Here is a 15,426-nt window from a genome sequence, read left to right as displayed (position 1 = left end):
GTCAACACCTTGGCCATATCCAATAATCCAAGCTACCTCTTCACCTTCCATTAACTTTTTTTTTTTTAGCTCGCCGATTGTGCTGACTCTGTGAGATTTGGTTTTGATGTGGTGCTATAGTTCTCAAGGGGCTGAAGGAGAAGTTCGATGAAGCCACGAGGAGAAACGACGTCAAGGCCAATCTGGATTGTGCAAATTCATGATTGGGATTTTTCTTCTGCTATGAGCTTTTGGTGTTGCAGATAGTTTGAAAATTGGGGAAGAACAGAAGAACTAATACAAATAATGAAATAGAAACATACCCAAGAATCTAAATGAATTGTGGAACAAAACCCATTAAAGCAAACGAATTGATGATCATTTTCACTGAGGTATGAAGAAGAAGATGAAAAATCTAGAATTGCAGAGAGACAGGAGATAGGTTTTGAGAAGATGAACAGTGAAAGGACGACTATACCCTTAAAAAGTTAACCCCGTTAACGGTTTTACTGTTCCCAGGTATGAATCTTGGGTCGGGGTGAAAAGTTCAGGTACCAAAATGATATTTTTTGAAGTTGAGGTACGAAAGTTATTAGTGACTCGTAGTTCAGGTACTGTTTGTGAGTTTTTCCCTTAAATTTATATAATCTCTTCGTTTTTTTCTTTAATCAAAGTTTTATTTGTCTAATCTTAGAAAGATTAGTTCCCATTCCGGCTATCAAAAGTTCTATTAGGGGGCAATCACTACTACAGAAAAGGCTTCACACGACGGTTTAAAACTGTCGTCTCACGTTATACATTTCCGTGGTCTATCGAGGCGTCGTCTGATGAAACGCTGTCAGACGACGGTTTTCAACCGTCGTATACCGATCATTGGGTCGACGGTTTGCAGCTAACTCCGTCGTCTGATGGGATCGGCAGATCTGTCAACAAGCTGTCGACAGCAATTTGCCGTGGTGTAACATTTATTCATACCACGGTTTTTATGAACATTCGTTGTCTGTTTGAGATTCATAAGTCGGTTTTTATTTTGTAACCGTCGTATCTATTGTATACATACGACAGTTCTTGTTTTGTAATTGTTGTGCATATTTTATTCATACGACAGTTCTTTTGATACTAATGTGGTGTGAAGACTGAAAATTATATGTACGTGTTGTGATATCAATCAACTCAAATCTCATGCATCAAAACTAGGCTTGTTTTATTAAAACATAAAGCATAGCTGTACATTATACACTGAAACATGTATTCTATTGTTCTAAGGGTTTAAACATGAACCCAATTGAATGCTTATGCTGCTACTTCTGCTGGCCTTGTTCTTGATAGTTTGAATGCTTTTTCCCAAGAATTTCAAAACAGATGCGCAGGCGTCGACTAAAAGCTTTACAAGAGTTCCCATGAAGCCTTCTTTTTGCTTCTCCTGCTCATCTTCAGTTGGAATCAGTGGTGGCACGACTGATTTCAGAGGCTTTTGGTATGGACTTGATGGCAATCTTGGCTTGGTTGGGACTTCATCCTTCAAAAGAAATATAAAAGGTAATGACATGTTACATGCTCTCATCTTCACTGATGCAGCCTTTGATACAACAAAGGAGAGATAAAGAAACATTACAGGGAAGAAATAAAGTACATTGGAGTCCTTAAAGGTCCACACACAGAGAAAGGTAGCAACTAAGAAAATTGAAAATTCATAAGAACAAAGTTCACAAACCTTTAAGGTTGTATTCAAGTTATTCCTCGCATTGCTGAGAAGCTTTATCTTATCATGTTTTCAATCAAAGTTTGGCATTCTTGACATCAGCTATGCAGAAGGCACTCAAATCAACCATCAGAAACAGATTAATGTTGCAAAACAACTTATAAAAAGCATCTAAAGCTACAGAAACAATCTCCTTACAATCATAACGCCTTTAGAATTTTCCATGAGCATACTTTTCAATAGAAACAAAGTTTTCACGGAGTTGATTTATTGATTTTTGAGACAAGACAAGGGATTCCAGCTGCTTGCACTTGTTCTACCTGCAGCAAACCACTTTCTTGCAAGACAGAAGGGGTTACTAGAAAAGAATTGTGATTAAAACTACAAAAAATAAATTATTATATGCAGTTAGCTACAAAAAACAAATCATACAGCCCAGATCACAAATTCCTAAAGCAAAACCAGTCCCACACAAAGGAATGCAAAGAATATATGTCCACCTGGAATGGATATGATAGAGGTAGGGCAGCAACTTTCGATGATGCCCCTAAGGTTGCATAGTCAAGTGAATTCTGCACAAAAAGCCATAGAGTATAACCAGCTAGTGAATTTGCCAATTGAGTCTCCAACTCTCCATCCAATGTGATTTGCAGACCATTAAACTCAATTAGAAGGAACTACTATAGTAATTCCACTTCCTCTATGTAAAAGTTCAGCACATTATACCTCAAATTGAGGTTTCCACACCACACATATAAGAACACACAATCTTCAACTTCTACAAAAACCACCCAATTATCAATTAGCAGCAAAACTTACATAAAAACTGAACATCAACCAGATAGAACCAGAGAGAGTGAGGAAGCCAGAAAGATGATCCTATGAACATATGCAGTTAAGCTTTAATCAAGTCATCTTAAACAATGTGTTGGGCATCAACAATGAAACCTGGGTAAGGAATATCAACCATAAAAAAGATTAAAATTTTTTTGTCATACACCACATACAAAATGCAAAGGTCTACTAAACATAAACACTTAAAACTTACTAAAGTAACTTTAGTTTACCTCAACACTTAATCTGGGAATTGGTCAGTGTGAGCAAGCTTTTTAAATGACCATGAAAGTCCAGAACACATGCAACCATACCACTTGAGACTACAATGTCAATGCAAGACATGAAATTGAGTGGGGATTTAAAACGATAGCTAAAGTTGAGTGTCAATGTAGCACTAGAAACTACAATGTCATCACCGAGAGCTAAAATAACGTCCTCCAGACTTCCGACTTTGTCATTCAGCAGCATATCCAAATATAAAAAAAACCAGAACCAACTCCTAAATGAATTCATTGCAACTCCATGACTTAAAAAAACTACACAAAGCACCTATCTAACATATGCCTTTCCTCCTTTTTCCTTAAAATTCTCTCCTAACAATAGGTACAAACACTTATTTTGCGCAAAATCAGATCATTCCTTAGGATAAATTCCTCACTCATTAACCAAACCAAAAGGCAACATTAACATTTAATTCCTAACATTTTGAATTGTTCAAGACTACAAACTGATGGTTTGCTTTACTATATATCAGTTTATATGGAACACAATTACTAAGCAGACATGGCAAGAATAAATGCCTGTTTGGATGATAAAAGAGAAAGAAACTACATGCTAATATTGATATTAAAGTTAGTATTATGAATGCAACTATCTATAGGGTATACCTCTCTGCTTTGATTGATTACAGAAGCACCAATTTTGAGCCGGTGTGTAGTGTTTTCAGGGAGAGTATGAGCAGACTTGAGAATCCAATAGACGAGCATCAAATAATGAGGCTCCACATGGTGGTACCAGAATCGTTGCTGCAATCCAGTCTATCGATTTTGAGCTGAAGAAGATGATCGACAAGCATGGAAGAATATTTAGAGTAGAGCTACAATCCAACCCCAAATTCAAATCCTTCTTTGCTCCATGTCACTCCCTCAAGCTCAATCCCATTCCCAATCCCATGCCCAAGCTTCGTCTCTCTCTCTCTCTCTCTCTCTCCGCCGACGCCTCTGCGTCTCTGCCACCACCCAAACCCAAACCCTTACCCAACCCCAATCTCATCCCCCTCTCCCACCGTCGCTCTCTGAACACCCTTCTTCGCCATAACCCTAGCCGCCTTATGAAGAACCCGATATCAAAAAAGTAAAGAACTCGGCATCAAAAGTGTGATTGTGATTTCTGAAGAACCCAAAATCAAAAGTGAGTGTCGGGGATTTAGGGCGAGAAGACGAGAAACCCGAAACCCCCAAATTTTTACCCCCAAATAAAAAACCCAATCTAGAGGACGAGAACTTACTAGAATCGAAGACAAATCTTGGATTTCGGGCTAGTTTAAGGCTTCGGATTAGTAGCAGAGAGTCAGGGCTTCGAAGGGCGGTGGTTTTGGGGTTCAGGGCTTCGAAGGGAGGTGGATTTGGGGTTCAGGGCTTCGGAGTGGGGGAGAGAGTCGGGGTCGGCGTAGGAGTTTTGGAAAGAGAGAGTCGGGGTCGAGTGAATGCTATTGTGTCGGAGTGGGTGTAGCTGTGGAGTGAATGCTATTGTGTGAAGGGCCTCTTCCTAAGTGTTTCAAATTTGGTCTGAATCATATTATCTAGTAGTAGCGCTGAGGATACATGGATAAGACATTAATTAGTCTGTACATATGCATCAAGCCATCACACAATGGTTTTTCACATAAATGTTGTATGAATGTCACTTTTAAATTTTCAGTTTGCCTCCTTTTGTTGCTTGGGTGGAGGGAATCAGGTTTGGGGAGGGAGAGTGGGGGGGAAATAGTTAGGGAGAATGTAGGTGGACATGTTCCGCACTTGCAAATCCATAGAGTCATACCACAGTTTTAAACTAACCGTCGTATAACTACTACATGCTGAGAAAATTTAAGTGGTGCCAAATGGTGGGAAACTTGCCGCCCCTATAACTATTTTAACCTCACACCACGGTTTCATTTATAAACGTCTTCTGAAATAATTCATAATTTCAGCATGAAAAATACCCGTTGGTTGAATTCATATTAGAAGACGGAAATTTTAAAACCGTCGTCTCAAAAATGAGAAATGATTCACACCACGGAAAACAGTGTAGCGTCGTATGAGAGGTGTCGTGTGAAGCCTTTTCTGTAGTAGTGAATAGACGTCTATTGAGGGGCAATACATGGCTGATAAGCTTCTATTGGGGGGCAATAAACTATTGGGGCAATAGATGTCTATTGCCCCTCTATTGGAGGGCAATAGAGGTTTTCAGAAAAATCCGCTGTGACCATAATCCGGCGATCGGTGACCAGAATCCGGCGAAAGTTGGCCTAAATTTGGCGAAAGTTGGCCGGAATCCGGCAACCGATGGCCGGTGACGGGCTCCGACGAAGTCTTCTATGGTTTCTCTCTCTCTCTCTCTCTCTAAGTAACAAAGGGGTTAGGGATAAAATGGTATTAAAAAAAAATTTAAAACAAAAAAAAAATCTTAATGGAGTTAGTGGGAAAAAAATCTCTAGAAATATGGTAAATGGACAAAAACCCTTTTATTTATCGCCATTGTCTTTGCATGCTCCATTTTTTCATGTTGGAATATTTTACAAGTTTTGATTTAACAAGTATCTATCTTTTGAGATGGAAAAAAGGATGCTTTACCAGTATGGATTATTTGGTGTTGTTGCCTTCTTCCAAATTGGCATTACTGCGGCTTTTGAGAAGCTATTATAACAAGTAGTATGTATATTATTTTGATAAGAACACAATAACATAGTTCAAAATAAGTATCCACTTTTGCTTAGGGCTGGCAAATTCTACCGATCCAAACCAACCAACCGATTACCACCCGAACCAACAATGTTGGTAACCAACTATGTCGGTTACCGAGATATTGGTACGGTAGTGCCGAACCGATTTCCAGATAATGGTACGGTACTGGTACTGATTTTCAGATAAATACGGTATACCGTACCGTACCGTATATTATATATATTATTTATTTATTTCAATATATTTTATATCTATCGATCTGAACCGTTGATTATTAATAGTTTGATTTCAAATCTTATTATAACCGTTGATTAGACTTGAACTCTCCAAACCCTAAAGGGGTAATACGACTACAGAGTACAGAACCTAATCCAGTTCCCACTCAGCCACTCTTTCCCTCAGCCGCTCTTTCCCTCGAGGCCTCTGACTTGGATACACATTTACGCAAGAGTACGTATCATTGTCAAGATAGGGAAATATTATGCCCAAAGTTTATCGTACCACGGGGATTAGTGGCTAACCCACAATCCTTGGGTAATCGGAAATAAAGACACTTAGCAAACAACGAAAAGAAGAAGAAAATAAATAAAAATGTTAATCTAAGGCACCAAGCCTTAGCAATGCTCGGCTTTGATTTTCACCAAAATCTAATCAAAACTAAGAGCCTAGTGATGAATATTTACAATGAGTTGGAGTTCAATATTTTGAGAGTTGATTTTAACTTAACAAAAAGATAATGAATGTAAAGAAATAAAAATAAAAATGAAATGTAAACAATAAAAATGAGAATGTCGGGTGCTAGGGAGGTTCCTTCACCAAATCTCATGTGTCGGAAGCTAATCTAATGTAGATGCATATTTCCTATTTTGGCGGTAGTCGTATCCAAGGCGGTTCAAGGCTCAAGGACCGAAATTCCCTTTCATGGTATTCCTACTCCGGTTCAAGGGCCGTAGGGACTCACTTGGCATGAATTAGACCCGGTTCAAGGGTCACTAATTCACATCAAGAGGCGTAGAGATCGAGGAATTAGACTACTAAGCGACCCGCCCGCACAATCACGCAACAGGTGTAAATCACCATGCTTATAAACCCTCGAATACGAAATTGAAGGTTTCTAGCTTAGGAATTAGAGGGGGTCAAGCCCCTAACTCCATCCTAGGCATGCTCAAAATACACACCCTAGAGTTGACTAGGCTCCTAGACATGCATTTTAACCCAACAAAAATAGATATAAGCATCCATCATATAAAAATTGCATCATTACATTAAATTAAACATCTTTTACACAAAATTTGGGTTAGGGACACAACCCTAAAACCCAACAAGAAAATTACTCACAACCCATAATCATAGACATCAAAATTACAAAATTCAAATAGAAAAGAGTAGAGAAGTGTAGGAGAAAACAAGAAAAATCATAAATAGCTAAAAAGCTAGCATGAATAGTCTTGAATTACAACTCCCACAAAATACCCAAATATTAAATCTTGTAGAGGTTGAGCCTTTGATGAATTCTTTGAAGCTTTGGGTGAGTAAATCCTTCAAATCTCTAAAATAAAACTAAAGAAAATATGGAAAAATGGTGGAGAAGAGGAGAGAGAGCAGCCTAAAGGGCGGCCTCTGTTTTGTATGTGGTGCGCAGCGCTCTCTGTTCCCTACGTTGAAAAGAGGGATCGAATATATACATATATATCTATGCGGTCTCGGTGGTGGTAAGAGAAAGAACAGTGATGGGTTTTAATCATGTGTGGCTGGCGTGAGAGCAAATGAAATTAGGTGATGGCTGAGGTGTTAGAACCTGATTGGTGCAGTGAAGAAAGAAAGAAAATGGTTCTAATGATGCATGGCACGTGCATGCAGCTCCCACATAATTAAACTTTAGTTTAATTAAACCCAAGTTTAATTAAAAGAAAGCTTAACAGCAATTATTTTGTTTTTTTTTCTTTCTTTCTTCATAATCTTCTTCCCATCAAGATATAATTGCACACCCTATTTTCGGGTCATCGGGTTCCGCTCTCTCATTGACGTTGACTAAGGCTGACTTTTCGTCCTTTTGTCGGAAACTCCAAGTTGCTCCAATTTTGGATCATTTTCTCTCGAGTTTCGTAATTCCGCTTATTTCCTACACAATAAATAAAAATAAATTAATTACATAATAATTGACTTGAGGACTAACTTATTTCTAGTGTTTTGGATACAATTACATGCATAAAAATGCGCGTAATCACACCCCCACACTTGAACTTTGCTTGTCCTCAAGCAAACTAAATGAAATTTAATCCGAAAATCTAATAACTCACAAACATAAAGATAGTGTAGTATTAGCCTTTCCAACCATAACCCTCAGAGAACTAATTATGTATATGACCATGAAGTTGACAAAGCACAACATAGGATTTTTGAATTTGTAAGGCAATTGAGATGCACATGTGAGAAATGTTCAAGTATATGCATGTGTTGACCATGTGTCAAATCAATCCACCACAATCAAATAGGCATATAGAAGACTCGATATAACCCACTAAACTCACATAGGTTCACTAAATATTACCGCTCAAGTGTTTAGGGGTTACATGTATTTCACTCAAAAGTAATTTCACAACACGCGTCGCCATATGCTTGCTTTTCGATCTCATCTCCGCTAGGTAACCCACAACATTCAAGATTAAGAGGTCTTTTATTTAGTTGTAATGGGGCTAAAGGCAAGTGGCTATAAGAAATAAAGGATATGGAAAGACAAAGTCCATGAAAATCGGTGAAGCAACTCTCTCTTGTAGAGATTTAAGACTTTTGCTTTCGAATGCTAAATCACTCACTCTAATCTCAATGTACAACCCGCTAACTACACTATACTATAAACAAAAATAATACTAGCTTTTTTTCTTTTTCTTTTTTTAACACTTTTTTCTTTTTCTATTCTCTTTTTTTTTTTTTTTTCTTTTGAACCTCTTTTTTTTTTTTTTTTTTTTGGAACTCTTTTGAAACTTTCTTTTCTATACAAAAACACTCACCCCCACACTTATTCTTTTGTAACCTCACACTTTTGACTTTTTCTTTCTTTTGAAGCACTCAAACATAAAGTCATTCTCTCGAATCGCTTCACCAACTACCATCGAAGGGTAGGATAAAAGTGTTTAGGCTAGGTAGGAATTTGTGGTGGTAATGAACAAAAAGGCTAAATTATAAATAGGCTCAAAGTGGCAATCTAGTGGTAAATATCTTTGGGCACATGGTTCTTTGGCCATGATGGTATATAGTCCTAATGCCTCCATCCTTTCTATCATGTCGCAAGCTAAAAGTAGCCTCAAGAGGTCTCAAGCAAGTTTTAGATACGCATTGTTATGAAATTGTACACACATGAAAGAATAAGTGAATGAACGATGCATACACTATAGATATAGGCACAAAAACTCACAAATAAGGGCATGCAAGTTAATCGGATAGTCTATATGCTTCTCTAATTATGATGAACGAACCTAACATAGGCTATGTGCAGACATATAGTCAAGCATAGATCACATATGCACTCAATTACAAAACAAATTCAAAGTCCTATATCATGCTCAATCTATCCACAATCACAACAAGATAAGTTCATGTCTCGTCATTGGGGTTGGAAAAGGCATTAACCATTAAATTCTAATTACAAAAAGCTAATCTAAAAAAAAAAAAAAAATTTGTTTTTTTCATAGGCGCTCGAGCCCTCACCCCCACACTTAAAACCAACATTGTCCTCAATGTTGCAAAGTGAACTCGAAAGCTAAATCCGTGTTAGAATTAGGCATGAAAGTGAAGTCCGAGTGAAAGCACAAAAATTAACTATGAAAATAAAAATCTAAATGCGGAGTAAAGTTACGGAAAACCCCCTTTGTAGACACCTCCATTGCTCACAACCTTCGGAGAAGAAAATATGAGACACCAACCTCAAGGCACAAGGCCTTGACTTCCTTAACGTATGCTCCAAGCTAGCTCTAGGTGCTCATGAAAGATCGACTCCATTGAGAAATATATAGTGTCCAAAGAGCAATGCGTCACAAATAGGCCATCAAAGAATAAGGACAAGGTCCTCCATTAAGCACATGGCCTTGACCACCTCCAGCACACCTCACAACAGCCCTATAATGACCTCCATTGAAGAATTGAAGTGCAAGAAGTCCAACCACCCCGAGTGAACACAAACTAGTGAGTGCAGAAAACTTCCAGCAATGACCTTTCTGTCTTCAAATGCCCATATCTCATACTCAGAAAGTGATAATCAGGTGGTCAAACTTGAAATGGAAAGTAGACTCAGAGAGCTTTCTATCCATATAAAGTTAGCCACCTATCTCCAATTGAAATGAAAATTAAAGCTGGTCAAACTTGACAATCTGTCATGACGTTTTCTGCTGACCCTCAGTCACCAAAACTGTAATATCTGAAGCTCCAGAGGTGCAAAGAGGGTGAGACCAACTGGATACGAAATTAGACTCATGAATATATTTGAAGGTAAAATTTCAATAAAATATCATATCTGAGTCAAACATCGTTGGCCTCCAAAGTCACTGATCTGTTCTGTAGTTTCTGCTGTGCCCTGTTTCTGACCTCTGTTACTTGGAACACTATATCTGAAGCTAAGAAGGTTCAAATCAAAAACTGTTTCTTCTGCATATAGAGGACATGAGAAAATACATCTCAGAAAATTTTTAGCTCCAAATTGCTTAGGATGTAGAAGGTGTAGCTTCCCAAAGTCACTCTACAGTGGCTGCCTCTGTTCTGAACTTCATGCATTGACCATTAAATAAATAGAGCTCCAGTGACTGAAAGTGGTTCAAATTTTGGCACAAGACAATAGACATATAGAAGAATAGCTTCAAAAAATTACAGCTCAAAATAGTATGTAGAATGGAATCTATAGTCACCCAAATTCAACTGAATTTCAGGACAGAAACTGCTCACTACCAAATCAATTCTCCTTCACATTTCCAACTCCGGACACCTCCCATCCTCCCAAAAATGACTCAAAAGCTTTATTCACCATAAAAGTAAACTACTAAAGGAAGAAATACTACCGATGATGTGCTAGGGTTGCCTCTCTAGCGAGCGCTTTGTTTAAGGACTTCATTGCCGGTCCATAGAACATGATCTTGTCAAGGTGGATACTTCTCAAGTACGACCACCCTATTGTTTGGGGCTAAGGGACTCCTCGATGTGTCATAGAGGCAAGACCAAGAGCTAACTATGAATATTCCAATTGGTGGCCAAAAGTGTAGCTTCTTAATCTTCCCCTTCTTCTCAATTATTCTTGTAGGAGTCAACCTTGCCTTCTTCTTCAAAAGTGGTGTAGAAATGATGCTCATAGGAAAAATAGGTGGTAGAAGCTCTTGAGAGTGATGGGAAATGGTGAGTGCAAGTGCTCCATTTCCTTTCCAATCCATCACCTCATTGTAGAAACATTGACCACTTAATGGTGGATTGGGAGGTAAAAGTACCTTGATCCCAATCATCTCATTAAGAATGTAAGTGCTCAATATTCTACAATCCACCTTAGGAAGCTCATGATGGATCTCCATGGATTTGGGAGGCGAGAAAGTCCTTGGCTCTTCAATTTTTTTATCATCACAAAGTATTGAAGGACTCTCTTCCTCCATGGGAATATCTACCTCAATGAATTAGGGATTATGGTGTATGAATTCAAGCTCCCCATCCTCCTTGATGAACAAGGGATTATGGTGTATGACTTCAAACTCCGTATCCTCCTCACTAGACAAGTCATCCTCCTCTTCGGAATCATCTTCAAGTATCTCCCCTTCATTTGGAAGCTTAGATTTCCAATATTGTACCCATTCCTCCGAAGTGTAGTCTCTCACCCCACTTGCATTGAAACTTTCATAACCAAGCTCAATTTCTTGTACATCAACATCACTATCATCATTTTCAACTTGCATAAAGGATTCTTGCTTAAGATGCTCGATATACACTTCTTAGGCTCCACTTGGTCAAAGAAAGGTTCATGCTCATAAATGGTGAAGGGTGGCTCTTGTGCAAGACTAGTCTCAAGTTGCCCATTGGTATATATAAGTATTTCTTGAGAAGCTTGCAATCGAGCTTGGGACGCTTGCAATTGAGCTAGCAATTCTTCAAGAGAAGGCTTCCTAGACTCATACACTTGCTCATGAGGATATCCTTCGGGAACCATAGTCTCTTGTGAAATCCTAGCTTGAGAGGCATGTAAATGATCTCGGGAGGCTTGCAATTGAGCTAGTAGTCCTTCAACGAATTCCTTCCTAGGCTCATAAGCTTCATTTTGTGGATATGCGTCAGGTATAAATGTCTCTTGATACATGTCCATCTTGTACTCATACTCTTGCATAAAATTTGGGTATTCAAATCTCAAAGAGCACTCAAAAGATGAATGCCACGGAGAATTACACAAAGCACAAGTTCCATTGCAAGAGGACATAGAACCCACCGCATAAGAATTCCACTCTTGATGACCTCCACCATAGAAGTTGTCTTGCTCATATCCCCTCGGGTCTTCCCATCCATAGCTCCATTGATCCATAGCTCAATGTGAGAAAAATATATGCCTATGAGTTTCCACGAGTGAGATAGTAACCAAAAAAATTAGAAAATATAAAATTAGAGAGTAAGCAAACAAAATAAACAACCAATTTTTTTTTTTAATAACAAAGAAATAAAAATATGCTAAAGTGACCTAAAGAACCGATTCACCAAGGGATTAAGGCTATTAAACCCTAATCCCCGGCAACGGCGCCATTGACTTGGATACACATTTACGCAAGCGTACGTATCATTGTCAAGATAGGGAAATATTATGCCCAAAGTTTATCGTACCACGGGGATTAGTGGCTAACCCACAATCCTTGGGTAATCGGAAATAAAGACACTTAGCAAACAACGAAAAGAAGAAGAAAATAAATAAAAATGTTAATCTAAGGCACCAAGCCTTAGCAATGCTCGGCTTTGATTTTCACCAAAGCCTAATCAAAACTAAGAGCCTAGTGATGAATATTTACAATGAGTTGGAGTTCAATATTTTGAGAGTTGATTTTAACTTAACAAAAAGATAATGAATGTAAAGAAATAAAAATAAAAATGAAATGTAAACAATAAAAATGAGAATGTCGGGTGCTAGGGAGGTTCCTTCACCAAATCTCATGTGTCGGAAGCTAATCTAATGTAGATGCATATTTCCTATTTTGGCGGTAGTCGTATCCAAGGCGGTTCAAGGCTCAAGGACCGAAATTCCCTTTCATGGTATTCCTACTCCGGTTCAAGGGCCGTAGGGACTCACTTGGCATGAATTAGACCCGGTTCAAGGGTCACTAATTCACATCAAGAGGCGTAGAGATCGAGGAATTAGACTACTAAGCGACCCGCCCGCACAATCACGCAACGGGTGTAAATCACCATGCTTATAACCCCTCGAATACGAAATTGAAGGTTTCTAGCTTAGGAATTAGAGGGGGTCAAGCCCCTAACTCCATCCTAGACATGCTCAAAATACACACCCTAGAGTTGACTAGGCTCCTAGACATGCATTTTAACCCAACAAAAATAGATATAAGCATCCATCATATAAAAATTGCATCATTACATTAAATTAAACATCTTTTACACAAAATTTGGGTTAGGGACACAACCCTAAAACCCAACAAGAAAATTACTCACAACCCATAATCATAGACATCAAAATTACAAAATTCAAATAGAAAAGAGTAGAGAAGTGTAGGAGAAAACAAGAAAAATCATAAATAGCTAAAAAGCTAGCATGAATAGTCTTGAATTACAACTCCCACAAAATACCCAAATATTAAATCTTGTAGAGGTTGAGCCCTTGATGAATTCTTTGAAGTTTTGGGTGAGTAAATCCTTCAAATCTCTAAAATAAAACTAAAGAAAATATGGAAAAATGGTGGAGAAGAGGAGAGAGAGCAGCCTAAAGGGCTGCCTCTGTTTTGTATGTGGTGCGTGGCGCTCTCTGTTCCCTACGTTGAAAAGAGGGATCGAATATATACATATATATCTATGCGGTCTCGGTGGTGGTAAGAGAAAGAACAGTGATGGGTTTTAATCATGTGTGGCTACCGTGAGAGCAAATGAAATTAGGTGATGGCTGAGGTGTTAGAACCTGATTGGTGCAGTGAAGAAAGAAAGAAAATGGTTCTAATGATGCATGGCAGGTGCATGCAGCTCCCACATAATTAAACTTTAGTTTAATTAAACCCAAGTTTAATTAAAAGAAAGCTTAACAGCAATTATTTTGTTTTTTTTTTCTTTCTTTCTTCATAATCTTCTTCCCATCAAGATATAATTGCACACCCTATTTTCGGGTCATCGGGTTCCGCTCTCTCATTGACGTTGACTAAGGCTGACTTTTCGTCCTTTTGTCGGAAACTCCAATTTGCTCCAATTTTGGATCATTTTCTCTCGAGTTTCGTAATTCCGCTTATTTCCTACACAATAAATAAAAATAAATTAATTACATAATAATTGATTTGAGGACTAACTTATTTCTAGTGTTTTGGATACAATTACATGCATAAAAATGCGCGTAATCAGCCTCCAAGGCTCAAACCCAGAAATCTCCGCCTCTCCGCCCTCTCTCTGCCTCTCGTTTCTATTCAAACCCAGAACTCTCCGCCTCTGGACCTCTCCTTTGAAGTTCGATTCATGTCCTACGGCGGTGAGTTTTCTCTTTGTTTAATTTTAGCTAGAAGCACTTGGATTCTAGATTGAGTCATGAATCAAATTAGTTTCATCAGTTTCTCTTTCTTTACCAATTCAATTTCAGTTTCTCTTTCTTCAAAATTTTCAAATTGCGTTTGATTCTCTTACGATATCCACTGGATCTTTGATCTTCGATTGTGGCGTTGGATTTCTGCTCCTTCTGTTGCTTTGTTTGTATGATTTTGACTCGGATTTCTGAAAATTAAATATAATTTCTCGCATATGGATTTGGTGAGATTCGATCTGTAGGTCTGGGCACTCATTGGTTTATCTGATTCATATGGATTAAGTGTTAATTGGCAATAATTTGAATGGCGAATTGGTTTGTTTCTGTTGTCAGCTAAATTAAGGGAATGGATGCTTGATAATATACATGGACTGTTGTTTGTTTTAAGCCATGGTTAAGAACTATTGTGAGAGTATGCGATTGTTTAGTTGGCATCCATTTGGTGTTATCAATTAGGTGAAACTTTGTTAATGTTTTCGGTAACTTAGAGGACTTAGTCTTGAAGGACCTTTCTAGGAATATGTCGCCGATTCTGATTAACATATGGTTTTAAGATCATTTTATGCTTTGTGTCCTTGTATTGTAAACAATCTAATGGCCTTAACGGCGTTCCTTGTTTTCCATTTAAGGTGGTTCGGAACATTGTGATTGACTGAAGTGTGAATTTGCAGAAACTGAATTTGCAGAAATTGTTTTTGCAGAAACTGAATTTGAGGGAGCACAGCAACTCAGCAAGGCAGCAAGCAAATATGAAGTGATGAACTGATGATGAGATGAACTTTGAGTCCTTGAACACTTTGTTTTCAACTATTGCACTTAGTTATTGTATCATTTGATATTTTGATTCATTTGTGTGAACTGTGAACTATGAATTATTGACTTAAAGTTTGTATGAACTATGGAGTGATGAAGGGGATGAACGGAAGTGAATAAGTGATGAACTCAAGTAGTGAAGTTGATGTATGAGAGTTTTTAGCTTATTTTTCATTTCCAGGTTGTTCATTTCTAGGTTGGTCCTTTAAATTGATTTGAGAATTGCATTTTTTTCATTTGTTGACAGGTTTGGGCTTTTAAAATTTTAGTTGGGCCTTAGCTGAAATCTGGCCCAATTTCAAACTCGGTACTAGGCCCAACCAACCGAAACCGAACCGAGATATCGGTATACCGAGAAGTTGGTATACCGACTTCTGTGGCCGGTAATGGTAGGCTTTTTTGTGTACCAACTT

General features: G+C 38.2%; 1 long non-coding RNA gene across 8 annotated transcripts; it reads right to left on the bottom strand.

Moving 5' to 3' along the window:
• Positions 1-1,162: 1,162 nt before the first annotated feature.
• LOC112188325 lies at positions 1,163-4,281 on the bottom strand. Of its 8 annotated transcripts, XR_005804868.1 has the most exons (4): positions 2,749-4,281; positions 1,880-2,629; positions 1,694-1,783; positions 1,163-1,498 (listed from the first exon to the last, which is right to left on the bottom strand). It is a non-coding gene; the product is annotated as an uncharacterized LOC112188325 (long non-coding RNA). The 8 variants fall into 8 exon arrangements; XR_005804865.1 differs by having other exon boundaries at positions 1,694-2,629; XR_005804867.1 differs by having other exon boundaries at positions 1,163-1,783.
• Positions 4,282-15,426: the final 11,145 nt, after the last annotated feature.

This window comes from Rosa chinensis, chromosome 1, assembly GCF_002994745.2.
Source record: "Rosa chinensis cultivar Old Blush chromosome 1, RchiOBHm-V2, whole genome shotgun sequence".
Classification (NCBI taxonomy): Eukaryota; Viridiplantae; Streptophyta; class Magnoliopsida; order Rosales; family Rosaceae; genus Rosa; species Rosa chinensis.
This window is presented reverse-complemented; position numbering and strand designations above follow the sequence as displayed.